This window comes from Chlorocebus sabaeus, chromosome 12 (assembly GCF_047675955.1).
Source record: "Chlorocebus sabaeus isolate Y175 chromosome 12, mChlSab1.0.hap1, whole genome shotgun sequence".
NCBI classification, from domain to species: domain Eukaryota; kingdom Metazoa; phylum Chordata; class Mammalia; order Primates; family Cercopithecidae; genus Chlorocebus; species Chlorocebus sabaeus.
The window spans coordinates 17,527,766-17,554,063 of record NC_132915.1 but is presented as its reverse complement, the minus strand read 5'-3'; positions in this window follow the sequence as shown (position 1 = coordinate 17,554,063).

Genomic DNA, 26,298 nt, shown 5'->3' with positions numbered 1-26,298 from the left:
TGTCAGAAGTGAGCAGGAAGCTGGAAGACAGCTTGTGAAGTTACAAGGGGAAAGTTAAACCTTAAAATGGGCTATGAGAGAGGCTGCCCCGTGACACAGTATATTCCAAGCCTTATTGAATCCACTAGGTCCCCATAGCGGAGCAAATTGGAAACCGTAGGGCTTCTTAGATGAAAGACCTTCTTTGTTCCTTAACCTCTACCACGTGCCAGACCTCAGAGATTCTTGAGGCAACTGCTACTTTTCAATCCAGAAGGAAATCGATAGAAACAAACTTTTCAATGCAGAATTTTATACTCTCAAAAATAAGAACTAAGGTTTCCTTACCTATTATTTATGAAAATCATGATCTATTTTTAACAAAAATTTTAAAAATTTAATACTAAATTATGGGTGAAATTCAGCATCTGTTCATATGTTTCCAAGCTATTTGTATTTTTCTCCAAAATGTGTTTCTTCTTAAAGAAAGGCAACTAAAACTATGTTCTATAAGTACATAAAATAATAATGTCATTTTTTTCCTTAAAAATATTACTCTGTCTTTTGATAAAAAGCAATGAAACACTGATCCAAGGATAAAATTGGCAAACCTTTATACCTACAATTTTTTTAGGGTCAAATATCTTAATGTGAAAATTTTAAAAAAGGAAAAAACCATATTTGCAGTGCATACGATTGTGTTTAGACTTATACTCTTTATAATTTGAAGATATATTATAAATTATTAAGGAAAGAGTAAATAAATCCATAGGAGAAAAAGGAAAGAACAGGAATAAATAGTTTGACCAAAAAAAAAAAAAAAAACAACAACAAAACAAAAAAACAAAAACTTACAACATCTGAACAAATGCTTAGTAGCGTCCATAATTTTATATTAAAATTAAAACAACTGTGGATTACTATTTTAACTTTCATATTCACCAGAAAAATTATTGTTGAAGATGTGGAGAAATGAACATTTTCAAGCATTTTTAACAGGAATGTAAATTGGATTATCTGCTTGGAAGCATAATTTAGAAATATCTTTCCAAGTTTTCAACATATATACTATTTGACCTGACGGTTCCATATCAAGGATTCTCTCCTATGGGTATGTCTAATGTGTAAGCAAAGATGCATGTCCATTGTTATTAGTAGTAACAGTCTAGAAATATTTTAAAAGATTCATTAATAGGAAACTGATTAAAATAATTATAGTGTATTCATGTAATGGATCACCTTGCAACCTTTTTAAAAATGGGATACCTCTGTATGTACTGACATGTGGACACCGAACTTTCCCTAAGATATATTGTTAAGAAGAAAAAAAGAAAGTTGTTGAAGAAGATAACACAGGGCACAGTCATATTTATAGAAAATTCAAGAGAATATACATACATAAGAACTTTTAAGCAGTAGTTCTCTGTGGCTTGTTGTAGGATGACAGAAATAATTATTTTCACTGTCTACTTGTTTTGCTACCTTGTGTGTACATTTCCTACCTTAATTGTAAAATTTAGCTAAGGATAAATAAAGTATACCATGTCAGAATAGTCTGAGTTCTATAAGCTTTTTAATAGCTCTTTAAGAAAAGGAGGAATTGGGAGGCTGAGGTGGGTGGATCACTTGAGGCCAGGAGTTTGAGACCAGCCTAGCCAACATGGTGAAACTCTGTCTCTACTAAAAATACAAAAATATTAGCTGGGTGAGGTCGCTCATGCCTGTAATCCTAGCTACTCGGGAGGCTGAGGTGGGAGAATCGTTTGAGCTTGGGAGATGAAAGTTTTAGTGAGCCGAGATCGCGCCACTGCACTCCAGCCTGGGTGACAGAAGAAGAACCCATCTCAAAAAAATAAAAATAAAAAAGGAGGAAAAGCATTCAGCTTAAATATGTCAAGATGCTGGAAACCATAGGCACTGTAGCTCACGCCTGTAATCCCACCATTCTGGGAGGCAAGGCAGGCGGATCACATCAGCTCAGGAGTTTGAGACCAGCCTGGGCAACAACTAGAGGCAGCAGCACCACCACTGGCTAATTTTTGTGTATTTTAGCCAGGTGTGATGGTATGTGCCTGTAGTCCCAGCTACCAGGGAGGCTGAAGCAGGAGAATTGCCTGAGCCTCGGATGTCGAGGTTGCAGTAAGCTGTGATCATGCCACTGTACTCCAGGCTGGATGACAGAGCAAGATCCTGTCTCACTACATATACATATATATATTTTTTTATATTATATAATTTACATAGAAATTCCAGAAAATATACATAAGAATTTTTAAGCAGTAGTATATATGTAAATAAAATTACATATATATTTTGTATATACATAATTCATATGAAATTACATATATACAAAATATATATGTAATTTTATTTACATATATATCTCAAAAGAAAACTACGTGAGGAATGAGTAGATATGTGAACATCCAGGATGCATGTCACTTTCAAATCTAGGCAGATAATTTGTACACTAGTCTCACTGGCTACTTCACATTTTATGTAATTCATGCAATTCCTCACATTAGGTTCAAAGAACACAATTGTACCTAAAAGATTAATAGAGATACTACTATAATTTTTGTTATTATAAAAGAAAGATGCCCACCCTGGGCAACATAGCCAGATCTTGTCTCTATAAAATATATATACATATATATATACACACACATATATATACACACATATATAGATATACATATACATATACACACACATATATATATTTAAATAGCTTGGCATGGTAGCACACAACTGTAGTCCTAGTTACTAGGGAGGCTGAGGCAGGAGGATCACTTAAGTCCAGAAGTTTGAGGCTGCAGTATGTATGATCATGCTACTGCCCTCCAACCTGTCTCAAAAGAAAGGGGGTGGGGGAGATGCATAAAATTCTCTCCCATATTGCCAAATCATTTTTTAGTTCTGGTTTATATGGTTGGGTAGTAATTTTCCCAGCTGCCATCAATTGCAATGTGTTTTCTTTTATCCACTGTAATAACACCTAGCTATTTGTTAACATTTTCATAACACAGGCTCAGCATATGGTTGGTACTTGATTTACTTGACATTTTGCTTAAGCTGTTTAAAGGTTGGTAGTTGTTTTTCTGAAGTAGCACTAATTTGTGGGAGTTGCAACATCCCTGTGGCTTCATGGTTTCTGCTTTCCTCCCCACTGAGGTTTCCACTGAATTCATAAGAACCAGTCATGAGCTTTTATTGAAAGCTCATGACTATATAAGCAAACTATACATTGCTAGTGGACTTCTAAAGAGATCTTGTTGAAATGAAATGCATTTTAAATGCATCAAGATTAATGTACGTAGGTTGGATACTTCTCACATGTTTTGCTCTGTCTATTTGCAAGTTAACGTCAGTTGGTTTCCAGTCCATAGCCTATAAATACAGAGTCCAAATTCTTCTTTCTTTTCAATTTTCAATGAGGACAATAAAACCAGTTCATTTGGATTTTATGTTCTGAGGCTCTCTTATCGAACAAAATTTGAGTTGAATATTCCCAGCCTCTAGAACTTTCCCTCTCTCTTCCTCATTCTAATAGGAAGTTATATGCCCAAGACGAACTTCATGAACAATCACGTACATAATGAATATTTTGAAAATGTTTTCTTGCCACAACATTGCCTTTTGATATTACAGTTGTGTTTAGTCTGTCTCTCTCTCTGTCTCTCTCGTTTTGGAATTCAATGTCACAGTTGATAAAGGATCATATCTACTTAATATTCTATGTCTAGAACCTAACATATACAACTTAGCATCCATTTTAAACCACTATCCTTGTAAAAGTCAGCTAAAGACTATTATATTGATTTTAAGTGTAGTTCTAGTTCCAACCAAAATGTGAAAGGTAAAGTAATACATTGAGATCAAAAAACACTTTATTTTAGAACACACCTTGGAAGATAAGAGATTATTTTTTCTTTTTTCTTTTCATGGTAGTTATTATGAGTGGGTAAGATTAATGCACATTGTGTGATTGCAGTGGAATGGATGAGAAACAAGGTGCTGGGGTATGCATTGGGCATAGGTCAAATAAATAGCATTTCTTTTTACAGATCCTTTGCTGAAATTTTGAACAGCAAAGCCAAATATTAAATGTTCTTTGAATAAATATGCCCCTAATCACAAGAGTAGCCGAGTAAACCGCCATGAGGCATTGTCCTAATAGCATCAGACAGGCTGTGTGGCCACTGTCCACTGTGGGTTTGTTGTGTGATAGATTCTAGTACTCTCCTTCTGCTGATTTTTTTATGAGTATGCAAATTGAAGGCTAAAGTAAAAATAAAAATGGCATAAAATAAAAACCCAAACAAAATCTTCCAGGGGGAAAGAGGATGAATGAATGAGCAACAACAATAAGAACTGCTTACTTAAGTAGAGGCAATTTTTGAAAATCACTTTCTGCAGTCTTAGAAAATATCCACATTTTACTTTCTTGGGTTTGTCCTTATTTAAAACTGATTTGGCTGGCTGTGTTTTGAAATTCATTTCCTTTTCATATTTTCCAAGGTAATACAGTCTGTGCACGCACGTGTGCGCACACGCACACACACATACACACACAAAAACATTTTATACTATGTAACAGCCTCCACTGGGGTCTAGGGCAATTCCCCTTTATAAAACACATTAAGATTTCTATAATAAAAACCATCAATATTTACACTAAGGAAGATAAATTGATTCCAAATAGTCTCATATCAGTTCATCAGATTTTCTCACTAAATAAATATGGTGCTAATTGTAAAAAATAAAACATTTTTAATTTTTAGACTTTCTGTTTTTTGCATTTGTGGTTAAGGGATAATGGATTTATACTAAACTGGCACTATCCAGCATGCAAGAGTACATAAAAGGCTTTTTCAATGACATCAAAATTAGTTGCCTAGTCTTTTCCTGTAACTTGGATAAAACATCATTGGTAATGAGTTAGAGTTCAAGAACACAATGAATCACAGGCATTGCCACCAAATATTTAAGCTTACTATTCAAGCAGAATTCTCTGGTCTGGAAGCTTGAAAAACACATGAGGTTAAAAAAGAAAAAAAAAAAAAGAAGCCACTTTCAGGCCAGATGCGGTGGCTCATGCCTATAATCCCAACACTTTGGGAGGCCGAGGCGGGCGGATCACCTGAGGTTGGTGGGGAGTTCGAGACCAGCCTGACCAATATGGAGAAACCCCATCTCTACTAAAAATACAAAATGAGCCAGACGTGATGGTGCATGCCTATAATCGCAGCTACTCGGGAGACTGAGATGGGACAATTGCTTTAATCCGGTAGGAGGAGTTGTGGTGAGCCGAGAACGCGCCATCGCACTCCAACCTGGGTAACAAGAGTGAAATTCTGTCTCAGGAAAAAAAAAGTCACAGAAGATGATTTGAACCAGGTCTCATTTCTGTGAAAAAGTGAAGCCCCATGCTTCTCACTGAATTGGTAAGCTTTAACTGATGTAATTGAACTTTGATCTCAAAGATTAAGGCGTGATCAAGACACTGGGGATTTTGTTGCCATTAGGGATCTTATCCTAGTTGCTGCCCGTCTGACATTTCTGAAACTATTACTGCTTTAGAATGGTTACTATTTTAATGAAAAATGTTGAAGTCAATGTTTCTGCTAACCCAACTGATTAAAAGGCATCAACTACATGATAGAAACTTATTATTAATTGGCATAAAATTGTATTAAAAGACCATGGGTTTAATAAACTTAGAACATAATGGAAGTTATATACAGAAATAGGCTGACTGAGGATAAGAAAAAGGAGAAGACTTCACATGCCTAGAAAGTTTCATAAATTAAATGTATATTTTTTCTTGAGTTGAATGTGTTGAATGTTGCCTTCTGGTAGTGAACCAAAAATTTTAGACTGCCGTGGAAAGCCCTGTTCAGAACACAGGGTACTTTTAAGACCCAGGGGAAGTGGAGAACTTCTCAGGTAAGAATGCTTGGGAAGTCCCCACCTGCCCTCGTGACAGGGATCAATGAACCATGTCAATGAAACCCGCCCTTTCCCCCCTAACTTTCAGCTCTTACATAGATGTGCCTGACATGCAAAGCTATCGTCCTTAGATCTTCTTTTAGACTTTCCTAACAAACAACCATAACTTCCTGATATTCAACCCTGTGCTTTGTTTCTGTATGAGTATCTAACTCCTGTCTTCCCCACCCTCCCCACCCACATTAGCTTGATCTGGTTATAGGGTATTTGATATCTCCAAATAACTTATACTTATTTCTGCTCAAACCAAAGTTTTAGTCCCTGTCAACAGTCTTTCTGTTGTTCCCAAATGTCTGCATTAATTCCCATATCAAGGCCAAACGAACTAGACTCCAATTTCATTAGCGTCAGCATCCTTCTGAAAAAGAATCAGTTGGGAGAAGAGCAAAAAGAACTTTCAATAGAAGCAGAAACTCTTTCACTTACCAGTTGTCTAATTTTGAGCAAGCCACATTACTTCTCCAGAGATGAGATTCCTCTCTGCAGAAATGGGAGATAATTAAATGACTGCCAAACCTTGCTTTGACTTTCAACGCTTATTAAACTTTGATTCTTCTGTTTTGGGCAGACTCTGCTATCCCAGCCTCTGGCCAGTCTTACTAAGAAGTAACAGAGCTGACTTTACTAAATTTGTTCTTTTTCGTCCCTGTTAAGCTATTATCTACCTTCTTTTTCACGCTAGCTGTTGGTCCTTCCTTCATTGCCCTCTCCCTCAGGTTGATTAAGTGACGATCGTTTGCACACGTGCTCAATATGGGTTTGTAGTAGAGGAGATTGTGCATATGTTTTTTCCAAGCCAGAAGCTTGAGCAATAGTGCTTATTTGTTTCAGGATTGCACTTGAGAGTTGGTCAAAAGAGTCATTTATCTGGCAAAACCATAACTCAATAGGCAACCACATACATTTAATGTTTTCTAAAAACATTTCTTGGCTCTTGGCTCTTAATAGCATAATTTTGTTTCCCTGATTCTGACTAAAAGAGTAATTACTGGCACTTGGTGGGCATACTTTAAAAAAAGAAAGGGTACGGGAAAAAGAAACACATAAATATATATTTTGCTCTCTGGAATTATCATAAAACTGTGTAGTAAGTGACAATTTAGAATCTGAGGTTTGCAATTTGTTTTCTTTCTTTTTTTCCCACTTTTCCTGTGCCTACGTTGTACTTGGAAGGAAAGTAGATGGAAACTAAAACCAAAACATTGGTATTTTAACAATATTTACTAATATTAATTACATGTGAAACATGAAATTTAAGCAAAATAGATAGATGTTATTTATGTAAATGGACCCCCAGTCACACCAGAATCTATGATTTTGTTATACAATTTTACTTCTCATAGACTATGTCACCCAGGAGAGTTACCCCTGAAGTATTTATTGACAAAAAAGAATGCTCCCACTCAAGGAAATCTAGGAAAAGAGAGATCCCATCTGATGTATCTTCTCAAGAAAGAGCCAGTTCTGCAGCCAGAACATGAGCTGCAGAGAAGCCTTAAGGCAGAAGAAAGAAAAATAATTGCAGTCAACTGCATCTTCACAGAAGTAAAGCCAGATGCCATTTTAAATATCTGAATAATTAGTCGCAAATCAGCTGGTTCAGCCCTTCCCAACTAGTATCTGGGACAAAGCAGAATTAGGACTTGACAACTGCTCGAACATGTTAGGATCAGGAATTTGTACTTAGGGAAAAATAACACACAGGTTTAGAATTTTGACCTTTAAAAGGTTTATTAATCTCTGCAGTACTGCATTTTTCAGTCAATGAAATGAGATAGTTGCCAACTACACCACACGAAGTTTGTAATATGACTGTGAGTAAATCTTTTAGAAACAGAGGAAAAAATGAGTCCAACAACCACAGTCATTTTCTTTTAATTTATTTTGTATTGATTTAAGAAAATTAAAAGTGGTTCATGCTTATTAAAGACAATTTAAAAAAAGAGAGGTGATAGATATATCCCAAGACTTACATTTATCAGAACATTTCAAGTCTAAATGGATGTCAGAACCTTTTACTCTTTTGATGAGAGGAAATCCAGTTGTCCCTAGGACTCTATTTCTAAATAATTCCCTCTAGGAATCTCTGCTGTGGATGGAGGGTGACTAGAAACAGGGTTTTATTCTCCAGCTCCCTGTTCTCTCTGCTGTGGAATCTGGTGATCTATTGTTTTGTCTTCCTGCCCCGAAGACCACCACTACTCAGCTGCTTGCAGGCTCCTGTCTCCCTCTTCTTTCCTTCATCCACCAGTGCCTTCAGGGTCGTTTCCTCTGGAGATTCTTCTTCCTGGTATATGTGCCTAGAGAATACAGGGTGTTGCAGGATTGCAGCTTGGTGGCGATGGCTGTTCTGAGTCTCCCCAGCCTCCCCGTGGGACATCACTCACAATAATTTCATCTCAGGAACTCCATCATTTTTCATGCCATCCCAGCCTCCATTAAATTAAATGACTGGTGTAGCCTGGCCCATCCAACAGGAACTTGGGTCGTGTGATGGCCACTGGGGGGAGGCTGTTGCCCTGGGGTGCAACTGAGACGTCTAAGTGACCCTGGATTATAGTTTCCCAACATCCTTCTGAAACTGGAGCCAGTTTGACTGCTTCTCTTCCTTTTGTTCCATGAAAAACACATGACCTGGCCCTACTGAATCTCGGGTGAAAGATGGAGCTGAATAACTTTCCGTGAGACTCAGTTTTTCCCTTGCAGTGGTCCTAGGCTCAAGTAACTATTTGTGTGACAGTTAGGACATTTCCAGAACAGCCTTTAGGTGGATTATGTGACTATTTTCCCCTAGAGCATATGCAGCTTTGCCTCCAGTGCTGATCTAACATAGTCTCACCTCTAACAAAGCAAGGGCCCCTAACTCTTTTAAATTTCCACCTTCCATATCAGAGATCTAACGTGAAAGTTCCTCACAGCTTTTTCTTGAGTTTTATTCTTTCCTCTCTCCTCACTTCCTCTTTAACAGATCTCTGTTCCCAAGGCAATCAAATGCATCAATTTGCTGGTGACTCCATAATTTGCTGGTAACTCAAGGCAGATCTCCCTTCTGATCTCCAAGGTGGGGTGTTTTGAAGAGTGGGGGTGATAGAAGTATAAAGCGTGTCTGGGTTCTTGATCTATTTTGAGTATACGGACAATGAAATGTCTTGGTTGCTGTAGAAAAAAGAAAAATTGGTCAGGTGCGGTGGCTCATGCCTGTAATCCCAGCACTTTGGGAGGCTGAGGAAGGCAGATCATTTGATCTCAGGAGTTGGTAACCAGCCTGGGGAACATGACAATACCCTGTCTCTGCAAAAAATACAAAAAAAAAAAAAAAAAAAAAAAAAAAAAAATTAGCCGGGTGCAATGGTGCACACCTGTAGCCCCAGCTACTCTGGAGCCTGAGATGGGAGGATCATGTGAGCCTGGGAGGTCGAGGTTGCAGTGAGCCATGATCACGCCACTGCCCTTAAGCCTGGGTGGCAGAGTGAGACCTTACCTTAAAGAAATAAAAACTAAAAAGAAAAGAGGAATCAACAAGAATCCTAAGCTCTTTGCCTGAAGTAAATGATTGGAAAGAGTTCCCGTTTGAGATGAGGAAGATTGTGAGATGAGTAGGTTTGGCAGAGAGGGTCAAGAGTTTACTTTGAGATGCCTAGTAAGTCATCCAAGAGGGCTTGAGAAGGCAGGTCTCTATTGGAATAGAGAGAAAGGAGAGAGGTCTGATGGTGGTCAAACACAGAATTCATGGAACAAGACAAGGTCACCAGTGGAATAATATAAACGCATTAGGTATATTTGTATTATGGTTTCATGTTTCAAGAATTATATACCATTTATTTATAATTTTCACATAGATATGTATATAAGTCTAATGTAAATGCATGTACCGTATGTTAGTAATATTTCCAACTTTTTGATCATATTGCATCATTACTTTTAAAAATGGTTGTATGATTTACATTCCCATTGTTGATCTATAAATGTATTCATTTCTCTCTAGAACAGTGGTTTTTACTTCGTTATCACAACCCATGTGGGTTTAAGATACCCAGAAACTGGTGAAGTGTTATATTTATCTGCAGGCCAAAAGATGGCACTTCTCCAAGATTATGAACAGTTCAGAGATGTTTAACCCCGTATATATGAGATGGGCTCAAGGGATTTTTGCCTTGAGTTTAAAAGATTAACTCCAAGGGAACTATCCTTGTTCAAATAGCCACTGTGAAAATCTGATGGTGATTGGGATGACACACTTCTCCAGGGTTAAAGAAGAGAATCAGTTTCCCTGTTACTGCCACATGCTAAATTGTGAGCAGCAATAAGAAAACCAGAAAATACACTCTTTTAAGAAGATGGATTTCCACTTATGAATAGGTAATGGAGTTTCTTAAGTATATGTTTTTGTTATCATTACAACAAGTCATTATAAGCCTGTATTTATGGCTGATACAGATTTGGTAAATAGATTAGTGTCCCTTTGGCTAGTATTTTCTCTGTCCTGTGCCCCAGTGATCCCATTCCTTTACATTTTACCATGCCTGGGAGTTAGGCTGGTTTCCTGAGAGCTTGGGAAATGAGTCAATGATTGTTAAGTGATCATTCTCTCCAGGACAGCATTTTCAAGCTTGGGGAAGTAGTTGAAATTTATAGTAATACTATACCTTTAGAGAGCATCTTTCTCTTAGGAGCTTGCTGTATTTTACAGGCATTCAGCTGGACTCTCCCCAGGACCCAGGAAAAACTGGTAACAGTAATGACATATACAAATACCTATAAACTTTAATGATAGGGGCAGATATTGTCCTAGGAAGGAAAATGTCTATCTTGAGTGTAGTATTTCTGTTTGATGCAAAACCGCTGAGAGACTCCACTGTTGCAGGCGGAGCGTCTCCCCCAAACCCTAGAGGCTGAACGGCATTGTGGCACTGAGTGGATTTCCCTTTGCAAAATATTAGAGGGAAAATGGTTCTCATCAGTGCTTTAATGTGGGGATATCACCATACAGATTGAAGGTTCAACAATTCAGTTCAACAAAAATGTATTGAGTGACTCCTAAGCCGGGTCCTTTTGTGACAGACCTAGTCCCCGACCAAATGCCTAGATTCTAAGACATGATTCCCAACAATGTACCCACAAAATCTTGCTAGGCAGGCTATATGACAATTGACTGAGGAGGTAATGTAATAGATTCCAGAGTCCTACCTCTAGTGGGTCTAGGCGGGTTCCAGGGTTTTGCCTTCTTAACAATCCATTTAATAAAAAAGTGATTTTATTGAGCTATCGTATCCAGGAGTTCTTATTGATTTGTTACATATGATAGCATTATATGGTCAACAATTTGGAAAAAGTAAGCTGTAGAAGTACCATATTGTTGAACTGGCAGGAGGTAGTATTGTGCAGTGGTAAAAGTTAGATTTTGGAATTAGACTGTTTGAATTCCTCCTTTTCCTCTTACTAATTATGTGACATTTGGCAAGCCACTCAAGAGGCTTAGCACCAGCTTTAGCGTATAGTTCTCTTTTGTAAAATAGAAATTATCATTTCTATTTGATAATTTCTATTTTACAAGTTGTTTTGCTGATTAAATAAGATATTGGATGAAAAGTGTGACAATGAATAGTCTATTAACAGTGGTTATCATTGTTGCTATCATTGTTGATAATTCAAAAGAAAATCAAACCATACATATGCATCTCCTAATTAAAATATGGGCTTCGTTATCACCCTGCAGTGGCAGATATCAATCAGACATACACACACTCACACTTCCATAAGTGGAAATTATGACCGATAGCTCATCTCAAATGGCATTCTTTTTTTAGTCTTAGTCTAATTTTGTGTTTTAAGGCATAAGTTAAAAGAAGACAATCTTGTTCACATATGAGTTCTATGTTACATTTCCTCTGAGAAAATGTTGACATCACTAGCTTTGAGTTTTTCTGAGCAAGGGCATAGGGCCTCTCATATACAGACCCTATTCATGATTATATCCAATGTTAGCAGGGAAATGCTGACCAGACGATATATTCTATTGTAGGACCCTAGATTTTTCTCCTGAGGAAGACAGGAAAAGTGATGAGACACTTCCTGAAAAATCAATGGACACCACGTAAAAACTGCAGGAGAAAAATCCCTTAAGATTTTTATGATATGTGGCTTGCTGCCTATTAGTTTTAGCCAGTACCAGTTACAACAACACATGCCCCCTAGGGAAGAAAAGGAATGTAAGTTCCAAGACAAAATGCAGAACAGAGCTTCCACCACTGAGCCAGGAAGGAGATGGTTAATAGAGCTAGGATTCCTTACCTGTTAACATCTGTGAGGATGTTTTATAGACCCAGCAAGTAAAACAGACCAGGTTCCCTTTAACACAGCTGAGGCTACCAGCCTCTGGAGGAATTCTCCGAATCATCCCTCTTTCTTCAGAAGGCAGAAGGAAGAGGGCAAAAGTTGGAGAAAGCAACCAGGGAGGAAAGAGGTGGGGAACAGATGTAAACAGTAAGAAAAATGCACCTAGCATTGATCAACATATTTTAAAGACTGGTTTCACAGATGTCTGATCTAAAAAGTGTGCAGCAGGCATTTTCTGCTGTTTCTGTTACGATGTCACCCTGTCTATCACCATGATTTTAGCAGTTTTAAATTTCTACCATACTGTACTTAAAAATGTTCACTATTTCATTGATTCATTTACTCATTCATTCATTCACCAAAAATTTATTGAGGTATTTTCTATAAGTCAAGCAATGAGACATTAGAGTACATACATGCCCCTTATAGATCACAGTACAATTGGGAGGTGGAGACATGACCAGATAATTATCCTGTGATTAGATATGTATGAGAGCAGAAGTTGCCAGGCCTGGAAACAGAACTTAAATGATTTGGGAAAAGTGAAGCACATTTCCGTGTTGATGGGCCACTGGGCCAATGGGTGGGCAGGAAGGGAGGAGGCCACTCACTGGGATCATGCTGGGGAGAGAAGACTTTATCTCATGAAAATAGGGAAAATGCTGAATTTTCTATTTGTTAGGCAGAAAGATCGTATGTTCATTAACAAAATAAAGAAAGAACAGAGATGATGGGGACAATGGTGAAGAAGAAATCAATTAACAGGATATGAACATTAACTACAAACCTGCCAACCTGCAGGCAGAGAGCTAGGTGCTTCCATAAATAAAATTATTTATGAAATTCACGCCCCCCCCAACCCCAAACTGCTATGTAGCAATAATTCCTTCCATATCCAGATAAGAGAGTTGAGGCTGGTCAAGGTTATGCAACTGGCCCAAGCTGCCAAGTTAATAAATAGCTGCTGTAGAATCCAAACCTAAGGATCTCTTGATGTAAAAAGGCATACTCTCTCCCCTCTCAACCATGCTGCCCCAGGAGTAAATTGCACCAGGTCAGGATTTCACAGGGTTTGAGGGATAATGAGAATCTGTCAATAACTTAAAAGAGGGCTTTAAAAAAACAAAGTGAAATACAGTCTAACTGCAACAATTGAATAAGACCCCAATTCTTAATCTTCCTGTCACAGAAGACAAGGAAGGATGGTCGGGATTCACACAGTTGGCAATCTCAGCAGCCCGCCATCAGCTGCACACTCCAAGAACACACAGAACAGCACTTAGTCCTACCCAAGCCATTGTGACTGACAAGAGAAGCGCTCTGTCTTCTGAACATGCACAACACGGATGATTTTTTCCAGATGAATTATTCATTCAAAGCTTCCAACAAAAAATTCATTGCTTTTCATTCAGCAAGGGGGCTGTGAGGAGGGGGATTAGAAGTGTGGAGGTGATGGGAAGGATGTTGACGTTACTTAACAGACAGAGGTGCTATAATAATAAGCTTTAAGGCAACAGTTACTAAATAAAGGAAAGCCTACTCAAATATGCAATTTAAAAAGCATAGAAATTGATTGGTGAAAAAAAAGTCAGGGATCACAAATGCAAGTTGGTTTAGCACCTAAGGTATGAGAAGAATGTGAAGAAGAAACAACTTTCTGAAGACAGTCATGGTTTCTGAAAAAGTCAAATAATTATTAGAGATTCAAATAAACTCTTTGATGAACACTGAATTGCATGCCATAGTATCACTGGGAAATTTACTAACCATAAGAAATCTCAGGCAGATGGTGTTTTAAAATTGTTTTCCTCCCAAAGGAAAGAGGCAATTCAGGAATTGTCTTTCAAGGATATCTTTAGGACACATAAATAAAACAGACAGTAAAACATAAATCAGAAAAAATTAAGGGCTTATATGACACAGGGCTTAATATATCAAAATCTTACAAATCAGTTATAACACTTTAAACTTCTTAATTAAAATGGGGTAAGAATATTAACAAGCAACTCACAAAAAAAAAGGATATCAATTGGTCAATATAATTTTACATGAAATAATTCCCAAAAGTAATAATCACAGAAATTTAAATGGAAAGAATAATTTCAGATACTACTTATTTAGGCAATTCAATTGGCAGTTTTTATTGTATTATTTATTTATTTTAATTTTAGATTCAAAGGGTACATAGCAGGCTTGTTACATGGATATATTGCATGATGTTGAGGTTTGGGCTTCTAATGATTATATCTCCCAAGTAGTGAACATAGTACCCAACAGGTAGTTTTTCAATCCTTGCTCTTTCCTTTCTCCCTTTTGAAACAACCAATGTTTTCTTGTTTCCATGTTTGTGACCATGTGTCCCCAATGTTTAGTTCCCACTTTAAGTGAGAACTTGCAGTATTTTGTTTTCTGTTTCTGTGTTAATTTGCTCAGAATAATGGCCTCCGGCTGCATCCATGTTGCTGCAAAGGACATTATTTCATTCTTTTTTATGGTTGTATAGTATTCCATGGTGTATATGTACCACATTTTCTTTAGCAAATCTACCATTGATGGACATCTAGATTGACTCTATGTCTTTGCTTTTATGAACAGTGCTATAATACACATACAAGTGCAGGTGTCTTTTTGGTGAAATGATTTATTGTCCTTTGGATATATATACAGTAATGGGATTGCTGGGTTGAATGGTAGTTCTGATTTTAGTTTGTTGAGATAGTTCTATTTTTAGTTATTTGAGAAATCTCTAAACTGCTGTCCACAGGACCTGAACTAATTTGCATTCCCACTGATATGGTTTGGCTCTGCATTCCCACCGAAATCTCATGTTGAATTTTAATTTTCAATGTCAGGGGACGGACCTAGTGGGAGGTGATTGGATCATGGAGGCAGATTTCTCCCTTGCTGTTCTTGTGATAGTGAGTTCTCACGAGATCTGGTTGTTTAAAAGTGTATAGCATCTCCCCTTTCACTCTCTCTCCTGCTGGCCGTGTGAAGATATGCTTGCTTCCCCTTTGCCTTCCACCATGATTGTAAGTTTCCTGAGGCCTCCTAGCCATGCTTTCTGTACAGCCTTTGGAACTGTGAGCCAATTAAAGATCATTTCTTTATAAATTACCCAGTCTCAGGTAGTTCTTCATAGAAATGCGAATGGACTAATACACCCATCAACAGTCTGTAAGTGTTCCCCTTCTTCCACAACCTCATGAACACCTGTTATTTTTCTTTTGACTTTTTAATAATAGCTTATGTTAGCTGGTGTGAGATGGTATCACATTATAGTTTTGATCTACATCTCTCTGATGATCAGTGATGTTGAGCATTTTTTCATGTTTGTAGGCCAGTTGCATGTCTTCTTTTGAGAACTGTCTGTTTATGTTTTTGGCCCACTTTTTAATTAGGTTATTTGCTTTTTTCTTGTTGATTTAAGTTCCTTATAGATTCTGGACAGTAGTCCTTTGTCAGATGTATAGTCTGCAAGTATTTTCTTTCGTTTTGTAGGTTGTCTGTTTACTCTGTTAATAGCTTTATTTTGCTATGCAAAAGCTGTTTAGTTTAATTAGGCCTGAATTATAGTTTTATTTTTGTTGCATTTGCTTGTGATGATGTAGTCATAAATTTTTTGCCTAGGTCAATGTCTAGAATAGTATTTCCTAGGTTTTCTTCTAGCATTTCTATTGTTTGAGGTCTTACACTCAAGTCTGTAATCTATCTTGAGTTAATTTTTATATATCATAACAGGTGGGGGTCCTGTTTCATTTTTCTACATATAGTTAGCCAGTTTTCTCAATACCATTTATTGAACAGGGTATCCATTCCCCATTGTTTATTTTTGTCAATTTTGTTGAATAGTAGTTGATGTAGGTGTGTGGCTTTATTTCAGGTGTTTCTGTTTTGTTCCACTCGTCTATGTGTCTATTTTTTTTGTCAATACCATGCTGTTTCAGTTAGCATAGCCTTGTAGTACAGTTTGAAGTCAGGTAATGTGATGCCTCCAGCTATCCTTTTTGCTTAAGATTGCCTTGGCTATTTGATTTCTTTTTTGGTTGCATATGAATGTTAGAATAGTGTTTTCCTGATTCTATGAAGAATTAGGTTAGTAATTTGATAGGAATAGCATTGAATCTGTAGATTGATTTGGCCAGTATGGACATTTTAATGATACTGATTCTTCCAGTCCATGAATATGGAAGGCTTTTCCATTTGTTTGTGTCGTCTATGATTTCTTTCAACAGAACTTTCTACAAGTAGTTTTACTTGTAGAGATTTTTCTTCTCCTTGGTAAGATGTATTCCTAGGTATTTTACCTTTTTTGTGGCAATTGTATATGTGATTGTACTATTGATTTACTTCTCAGTTTGAACCTTATTGGTATATAGAAATGCTGCCAAATTTTATACATTGGTATTGTATCCTGAGACTTGCCAAAATTGTTTATCAGACTGGGACATCTTTTCAAAGAATCTTTAGGGTATTCTAGGTATAGAATCATATTGTCAATGAGACAAGATAATTTGACTTCCTCTTTTCCTATTTGGATGCCTTATATTTCTTTGTCTTGCCTGATTGCTCTGGTTAGGACTTCTAGTACTGTGTTGAATAAGAACAGTGAGAATGGATATTCTTTGTTTGTTCCAGTTCTTAGGGGGAAAGCTTCCACTTTTTGCCTATTTAGTATGATGTTGTCTGTGGGTTTGCCGAGATTGTTTTGATTATATTAAGGTATGTTCCTTTGATGCCTAGTTTGTTGAGGGTTTTTATTGTAAAGGTATGTTGGATTTTATCAAAAGCTTTTTCCATGTCTATTGAGATGCTCATATGGTTTTTTAAAAATTATGTTTATGTGTTGACTCATATTTATACATTAATGTACATGGAACCTTCCTTGCATCCGAAGATTCGAGCACACTTGATTGTGACGAATTAACTTTTTGATGAGCTGCTGGATTTGGTTTGCTGATACTTTATTGAGAATTTTTGTGTTTATGTTCATCAGGGATATTGGCCTGTAGTTTCCTTTATTGGTTGTGTCTTTGCTAGAATTTGGTGTCAGGATGATACTGGTTTTGTAGAATGAGTTAGGGAAGAGTCCTTCCTCCTCAATTTTTTGGAATAGTTTCAGTAGGATTGGTACCAGCTCTTTGTACATCTGGTATATAGAATTCGGCTGTGAATTCATTTGGTCTGGGGCTTTTTTTGGAGGGTAAGTTTTTTATTACTGATTCAATTTCTCATTATTAGTCTTTTCAGGATTTCTGGTTCTTCCTGGTTCAATCTTGGGAGCTCGTATGTTTCCAGGAATTTATCTATTTCTTCTAGATGTTATAGTTTGTGCACATAGAGAAGTTCATAGTAGTCTCTCAGGATCTTCTGTATTTTCCATGGGATCAACTGTAATGTCCTCTTTGTCAGTTCCGATTGTGCTTATTTGGTTCTTGTCTCATTTTTGCTTTCTTAATCTAGCTAGAAGTCTATCAATCTTGCTTATGTTTTCCAATAACCAAGTTTTTGTTTTGTTGATCTTTTGTATGGATTTTTGGGTCTCAATATCATTAAGTTTTGCTCCGATTTTAGTTATTTCTTTTCTTCTGCTAGCTTTAGGATTAGTTTGTTTTTATTTTTCTAGTTCCCTTAGATGTGAGCTTAGGTGGATAATTTGTGATCTTTCTGTCCTCTCGATGTAGACATTTAACACTATAAACTTTCCCCTTAACACTGCTTGTGTCAAATGGTAATTTTTAAATGACACAAAATATTATCAAGATTTTTAAGGAAATGGACACTGTCATACATTGTAGGCAAAAGTGAAATGAGTACATATTTCTGGAGATCATTTTGATAATACCTGTATATAAAATTAAGAGAATTGTATACACTTGTATTCAGCAATTTATGTGTAGGAATTCACTCAAGGAATTAATGAAAATAGTATGCAAATATTTGTGATTTATCGGGCAGTATGCAATGAACATCTTTACTTGCAAGAACGATGTTAGTACTGAACTTACCACTACACTGTGAAGTAGATATTATTTTAATCTTCATTTGACAAGAGGAGGGAACAGAACATCTTAGACATTAATTACTTTGCTCAAAGTAACCTAACTTGTAAGATACGAGTGAGAATGAATTAGAACTGATGTCTGCCTGCAGAGCCTGTGTTCTATTGTTTGAGCAGAGCAGGAGCTTTCTTCAAAAATCTTCCACTTAACTGGTTTACTGGATTAATGGACAATCTTCATTCCCTCTGCAAAGCACATAGATGAATGCTCACTTCATGCTGTGTGTCTGTCAACTGGTTGGCTTTCCTCTGATGAGCCCAAACTCTCTTGCTTCTCCAGCTGAGTTCTACGCTTACCAACAGTCAGTTGTGCTTCTCACCATGCATTTATCCCAGGTATAATTATCACTATCATTACTTAATTTAATTAAGTATTGTATAAATTCTTGGCCCCAGGGGAGTGCAAAAAAGACAAGAGTTTTTGTTCTTATGAAAACTAAGTTAAATACTTTAAACAGATTCATACATTTAAGCTGCTAAGAAAGAAAAAAATAACTATTGCTTTGAATTAAGTGGAAATAAGGCAGCTGTCAAATATTAGGGAGATTTTATTAACTCAATATTAATCATTTTATAAGTAAAGACTTTATATTGTTTTTAAATTCCCACTCCTACTAATAAATAGCAAATACTTATGGAGAACTGGTAGGCAGAACAATGCATACCCACAAGTGCTGACCTCCTAATTCCCAGGACCTGTGAATATGTTAAGTTGCACGGTAAAAGGAGAATTAAGGATGCTAATAGCTAACTATAAAAAAGGGAGATTATCCTGGCTTATCTGGGTGGGCCCAATGTAATTAGAAGGGTTCTTAAAAGTGGAAGAGGGAGACAGAAAAAGATCTAAAAAATGTGATGACAGGTGCAAGTTCAGAAGTATACTACTTAAGGACTGAAGCTGCATTGATGGTTTTGTAGGGGCAGGAAGGGGTTACAAGCCAAGGAGTGCAGAAAACCCCAAGTGGCTGGGAAAAATCAAGGAGATGTGATAACAGATTTCCAAAACATACAAAGAACTCCTAAGACTCAACATTAAGAAAAATGAACAACTCAGTTAAAAAATGGACAAAAGTCCTGAACAAACATCTCTCCACAGAAGGTATACAGATGACGACTAAATGGAAAGATGCTCACCATCATATGTAATTGGGGAATTGGAAATTAAAACAATAGTTAGCTACTTCATCATATGGGCTAAAACACATAGTATTGACAAAATCAAATGATGATGAGGATATGGAGCAATAAGAACAAGAACTTGCTGCTGATGGGAATGCAAAGTGTTGTAGCAGTTTTTGGTGACGATTTCCTACAAAACCAAACATACTCTTACTATAGGATCCAGCAACTGCACTTGTTAGTGCTTATCCAAAGGAGCTGAAAACTTATGTCCACACAAAACTTATACATGTATGTTTATAGCAACCTTATTCATAATTGCCACTACTTGGAAGGAACCAAGATGTCCTTCAACTGTTAAATGGATAAACTGTGGTATGTTCATAGAATGGAATATATTCAGTACTAAAAAGAAATGAGTTTTCAAGCCATGAAACAACACGAAAGAAACTTAAATGCACATCACTAAGTGAAAGAAGCTAATCTGAATAAGATTCATACTCTATAATTTCAACAACATGACACCCTGGAAAAGGCAAAACTATGGTTAGAGTAAAAACATCATGGGTTGTTCAGGGTTAGGAAGAAGGGATGGATAAACAGACAGAGCAGAGAGGATTTTTAGGGTAGTGAAACAACTTGGTGTGATGGATACACGTCATCATACAATTGCCAAACCCATAGAATATACATCACCAAGAGTGACCCTTAAAGTAAACTATGGACTTTGGGTGATACTGATGTGTCTACGTAGGTTCATCAATTGTGACAAATATTCCAGTCTGGTGCTAGATGTAGATGGTCGGGGAGGCTGTTTGAGACAGAGTAAGGGGGTGGAGGCTGGGGCTATATGAGAACTCTGTACTTTCTACTCAATTTTTCTGTGAACATAAAACTACTTTAAAAATACTGCGCGCGCACACACACACACACACACAATTATGAGACCTGTTCTCTTAATATCTTACACAGGGTTTCCTGGAGTACTTGCCCCTGTAATGCATAAGTAAAAATATCACAATTTATCATTTTTCTTCTGCCCTTCCTCCTCAGCATCCTCCATGCATTGAACAAATTTTGAACCTTCAGTCTTTATGATCAGTTTTGCCCATCAATGACTGTGAATTAAATAAACGACCTTTGGGTTTTCATATCCCATTGCTTAAGTGTTTTCTGTGTTGTTCTTAGAATACATTTTCAGGTTTTTAACATGGCCTGTAAAAGCCTCTGTGATCTAGCACCCGTCTACCTCTCTCGCTTCTTGCTGCTCCTCACTTTCATTCTCTGTGCTCTAACTTAAAAAATAAATGATTCTGTTACTTGAGAGTGCTACTTTTATTTTATGTTTTCCCCACCAGGGCTTATGTCCTTGCTGTTCCCTCTTTCAGAACTGTTCCCTCCCTCACCAATTTATTTTGCTTTGTTTTCTCAACTTCAAATAGGCTGGGATCTGTCCAGTGTATTTCCCAGCCTATTGAGAGGATTAAAAGTCAAATACCTGATTACAGATTCTCGGCGGGGGGGGGGGGGGGGGGGGGGGGGGGGAACAAGTGCTAATTTAAAAAACTAATTGTAAACTTTAGTCCTAGAAACCCAACCTACTCTGTAGGAACAGGAAAGTCACCCTGAAGCAGTTGCACTATCCAAATAGGAAACACCACTAGGAAGAATTAAGTGAAAGAGGAAACGAAGGGTAGTCAGCATGGGAGTGGCGATAAACAACACAGACTCTGGGCAGACGCACTGAGGTCCAAATCATAACTCTCTGTGAACACTTGACGTTTGACAATTAACCTCTTTAAACCCTAGTTTCCTCACGTATAAAATGGGGAATATGACAGTTTCCTACATGTTAGAGTTTTGGTAAAGATTATGAGTATAAACATTAAATGCCCATTAAATTACTATTACTACTATTATTATTATTACTATTATTACTATTATTACTACTATTACTGCATTATTACTATTATTATTATGAATTCTATTTTGTATATATTGAATGTAAATGCCAGTGGTATACCCAGTGTGCAAGAAGCAGCTGAGTATTTGCCTCTGATTTTCAGGAGCGAGATAACGGGTGGGTAATTTGTACTTGTGAGTCATCAACGTATACACAGAACTTGAAATCCTGGGCATCAAAGAGATGACCTGAAGAGAGTGTGAAGACTGAAAAAGAGGTGTGGACCTTAATATCTAGGTGATGGAATTGAAAAGAAGGCCGAGAAAATGTGACCTTTGGAAAAAAATCAGGAGTCTGAGATGTCACAGAAGTCAATGCATTTTATGTTTGAAGAAGACAGAGAGTTAATTTGGAGAAATCAGTAATTTAGTGACTCACCTCCACATTCTAGATCTGCCATACATGTGAATAAAATTATGCCTGGGGAAAATGACAAATGATTACATATTACGGACCTCGAAGAGTTTCTGGCAAAGTCAAATCTGAATAATCCATCTGTGAAAATCAAGAGTTTCATGAACTTTTGGGACCCCTGATATGATCTGTGTGTCTCTTGAAACACAACACTTAGTCATTTTTGTAAGACAACACTGTTCATGACATCACTGATAATAAAACTATCCAGGCATTAAAAATAAATTTAAAATATGGAATTTTTCTTGACTATTGGTTCCTGCAGCAGTAAAATATACACTTTGAGTTACATAGAGTTGTGGATGGTTTAATTAAAAGCTACCACTCCATGAATATTAGAGAGATAAGAAACCTGCAGCCAGGGGTAAGGTGCCCTATCTGAAAACGCAAACATAACAAAGTGGTAATGTTATCTTCTGGAATGGATTTTTAAACAGAGTAGCTGCAATGCCCCACAAAGTAACACTCCTAATTTGTAATGTTAAATCGTACCCCTCCTTTGCATCCCTTTGCTGGGTTCTAGTTCTGGCTGATAAAAGAGGACATGAAACTTGAAATAAGATCTTTGCATAACAAACATCTATGATTCATACCTGATGTGCAGAAAATGGCCATCTGCTAACAAGCACATGTGAGCAGCCCGGCTATTTGCTGAAATCTCATGGGTGGACCTAGATTTAATCAAACCTAGAAGAGCAAAGTGTTTCTGTTCTCAAAGGAATCACCAGTCTCCATGGGCTAATGCGGAAGATGCTGGCAATAATGTAGTTACTGATAATTGCCATTTTACAGAGCTTGGATGGGTGGGGTCATTCAATTAGAAATGCCATGCTGCTTCCATTTCACCTGTTTGGGATCAAAAGGTGCTTTAGCTTGAAGTGAAATGAGAAACAGAAAACCAGTCTCTCACCCCTCCTGGGCCACTAACCCTGCTTTCCTAAGCTTGCAATGTTTTGAAAGCTGCTCTGTCTGGCCTTTGAAATTGCATTCAAATCCTTCTCTGAAAGTCCTCAGACAGTAACCAATCTCATATGGTGAGGGCAGCTTGAGACTGAAAAAGGAACATATAACTGTGATGGGTCTATTGAATATACTGGAAGGCATCTTAAAGTGAAATAATACAATTGGTTTCAAAAGCTACACTTCCCCCCAAAAGTCAGCAAGGGTAAATTGGACGGGAATGTGTAGAAATTGAGTTCCTTGGGCTTTTTTTCTGTGACTTGGTACCAGTAAATTTTCCTCAATCTCTTTTTATTTCCTGGCTTGCTAGTCTCCCATTCATGTGCTACAGTAGAATGTAAACAGCTGGTTCATTTGCAATCCATTATGACATTTATAATACTGCCATCCTCATAAAGACAAGGTTTATTGTTAGGGCTATGCTATTTCTAGAGTCTAACGACTTGTTATCTGACAGAGTGTGTATCCGGATTTTAAATTTATAATTAATCAGTTTGGTCCACTTGAAACTGACCCAAAAAACACAAACATGAGAAGGTTTTTCATTGCTTGTAAGAATAACAATTGAAACATGACTAATTTCTTGAAACAAACCCGATCCTTTTGTCTCTTTGGGGTGAAAATATTATTTTTAGCCAGTTCCTAGATTTACACAAGCTGTACATTTTGACTCTGACACTTCCCTCCTGGTATTTATACTTTTTATTCATAAACTTGGAAATTGACAAGGTATTGTAAATAGTCTTTCAAGGATTCCTATTTTAGGACTGGTGCACTAAAGAGGGAAAGATCAGTTGCCCCCACTGCTTTCAACCTTAATAGGTTTAAACCTCAGTCAGAGGAGAGAGAAAAAAAGTATGTCTTTTTAACTAATACCCATGTCATCTTCTTAATCATGCTGATTCTGAATAATTCAGCCTCTATGGAAGTTGCGGAGCCAGAATCTATAGCTCTGTCTCTCTCAGGGGTGGTGGGGGGAGGAGTTTATTATTACGAAGCTTGACAGGAGAGAGCTCTGGCAGGTTAATTGCTACAGCAGGACTAGCTGGGAGTTTGCTGGTGATATATAGCAACGAAAGCGAGTGAAGGAGATTGACTATGCCTGTTACAGCACAAATATCTTCATGCACCTCAGGTTTCTCAGAAAGATATGAGAAATAAATGTTCGCTGTTCATTTTCTGTCTGCACAATAAAAATAGCCTCCAGCTAAACATGGCGACTACAGCACAGAGACTTAAAAAAAAAAAAAAAAGGAAATTTGTAAATTAACATTATTACAAACATTCCTGCCTGAAAGTGCTGAAATCAATTTCAATATATTTTGCATTTTAATGAATTGCCAAAGAGATAAATCAGACAGTGTTTGAGGAATGCTTGCCTGGCAATGATGTTTTCTTATCGCATCTTGTCTTAACTGATAGCATTTAAAATGAAACCAGTGTTAATTGAAGGCGTGGGAAATGTAACTGCTAGTTAATGAAGTAAATGCATGCTAGTTACGCAGAATTAGAAATTTGCTTTAATGTACTAACTCTAACATTGTCTCCCTGTTCTGTAGCCTCCTCATTCCAAGGCAGTAATACTCAGTATTATAAATGGTTGAAAGGCAGAGCTCAAGCTAGAGCTAAGGGCCATTGTGTTTTAATCCCCCAGTGGAAACAGGATGCAAATACTGTTGTTTTTACTTTACACAGTAAACAACAAATTTCAACTCCTGAGCCTTTGGGGAGCTTTAGGGGGAAGGCCGAGTCTCCCACTTCTTTTCTACTAAGAAAATAAACAACATAACTTTTCAATCTAACAGCTGTTTGCACTGTTTAAAATTAGGCAGCTGAAAGAGGATGTCAGTTTGCTAATGTCACTGAGGTTGTAGCTTTCTCCATGTCTTATCTGTCCACGCTCAGCACATAGTATGTGCTCATTCAAATTTTACTAAATGAATGGAAGGATGGATAATTGTCCTCTTTTAATCTCCGTGTCTCTAAACAACAGAGAAATCATTACATTTCCCAATCTGTATGTCTATGTGTTTAACACAACAAATAATAAACTAACACTTTGTAATAGCATCTAGAGAATACACATGCATTTTTTTCTTGGACCTTCTGCAAGGATATGATTCTTCTCCAACTTCACATTGTTTTTTCTAATTGCATTTAACTATCCATGAGTTTCCTTCCTTTCTTTCTTTCTTTTAATGTGTAAAAATAAATAAGGCAAACTATTTTGGGGGAAATAGTTTCTTGAAAAGTAACAAATGACTCATCATTTGGCAAACTAAAATTAGGCAGCAACAAGGGTGGGAATTTATATTTTCTTCTGCACCACGGAGTGTTTTAAATCTGGAGATGACTGAGGGGTTCTTTACGTTCTATCAATGAGACACAAAGGCGTACCTTGTAAAACCATTTGGCCAATGCAAGATTTGTTCTCCATAATGCAATTCTTAGGAGGGCTTTTTTCCCTTAAATTTTAAATTTCATCACTAGTGTGTCAAATAACCTAAATATCATTTTGTAATTGTGAGGAATTCATCATTAAATAACTATGTAATAGTTAAGGGGAAAAAAAAACTTCCCAATGCCTAGAAAATATGACCATTAGATATTAATCATGGAAAATTTGGAAGATGTAATTAATATTCGAACAAAATAATATATGGCATAGAAGCAAGTCTGCCCTACTGTTAAAATTAAAGCCCTATTTACTAATATGCTTAATGTGTTAACATCCTGTTACCCTGATTGTCTCATTCAGCCTTGGATACAGCGAAATATAAGCCCCTCACACGGCCAGATTTTATATACATTATATATAAAACATGGAATTGCCTAATAGACATGATGAGTTAAGATGACGAATTCTTACAGTAAACCCAAGGGTAAAGCGCCTTTAAAAATTAATCTAATTTCTCCTGAAACACTTTTCTACTGAGACTATGAAATGGCTTGTAACCAAGCTGGCTTTGAAAAACTATCACTAACAGCTATTTTTTCCTGATCATTTAAAACGTCAATTGCAGGTATCAGAGGGGTAATTGACCTGGCCTGTACTGGAAACCTTATTGCATAAAAGGCTTGGGACATTTTTCCTTTTATTGATTTCATTTAACTTAATATAAACAATATTTTAAAGTAGCTACCAAAAATGAATGATTCACTAAATTTCAAATTGACCCAGAATCTCACATCTGTCTGATGAAATGCAATACATGTAGTATTTTAGACATAAATGAAAACATGAAGCAGTGCAATGTCTATTTTTAAAATGAAACAAAGTTGCAGCTTTAGTTTTGTTAAATATTTTCAAAGTAGCTGCTTCCCTTTCCACCCTCCACCAAATCTTCTTCAAAAAACATATCTGGGAACTTTCTATTGTAGAATGTTTTTTAAAACTTCTTTAGGTAAGGGCTGCATAATGCATATGATGCATTTGAAGAATACTAAGAAAAGA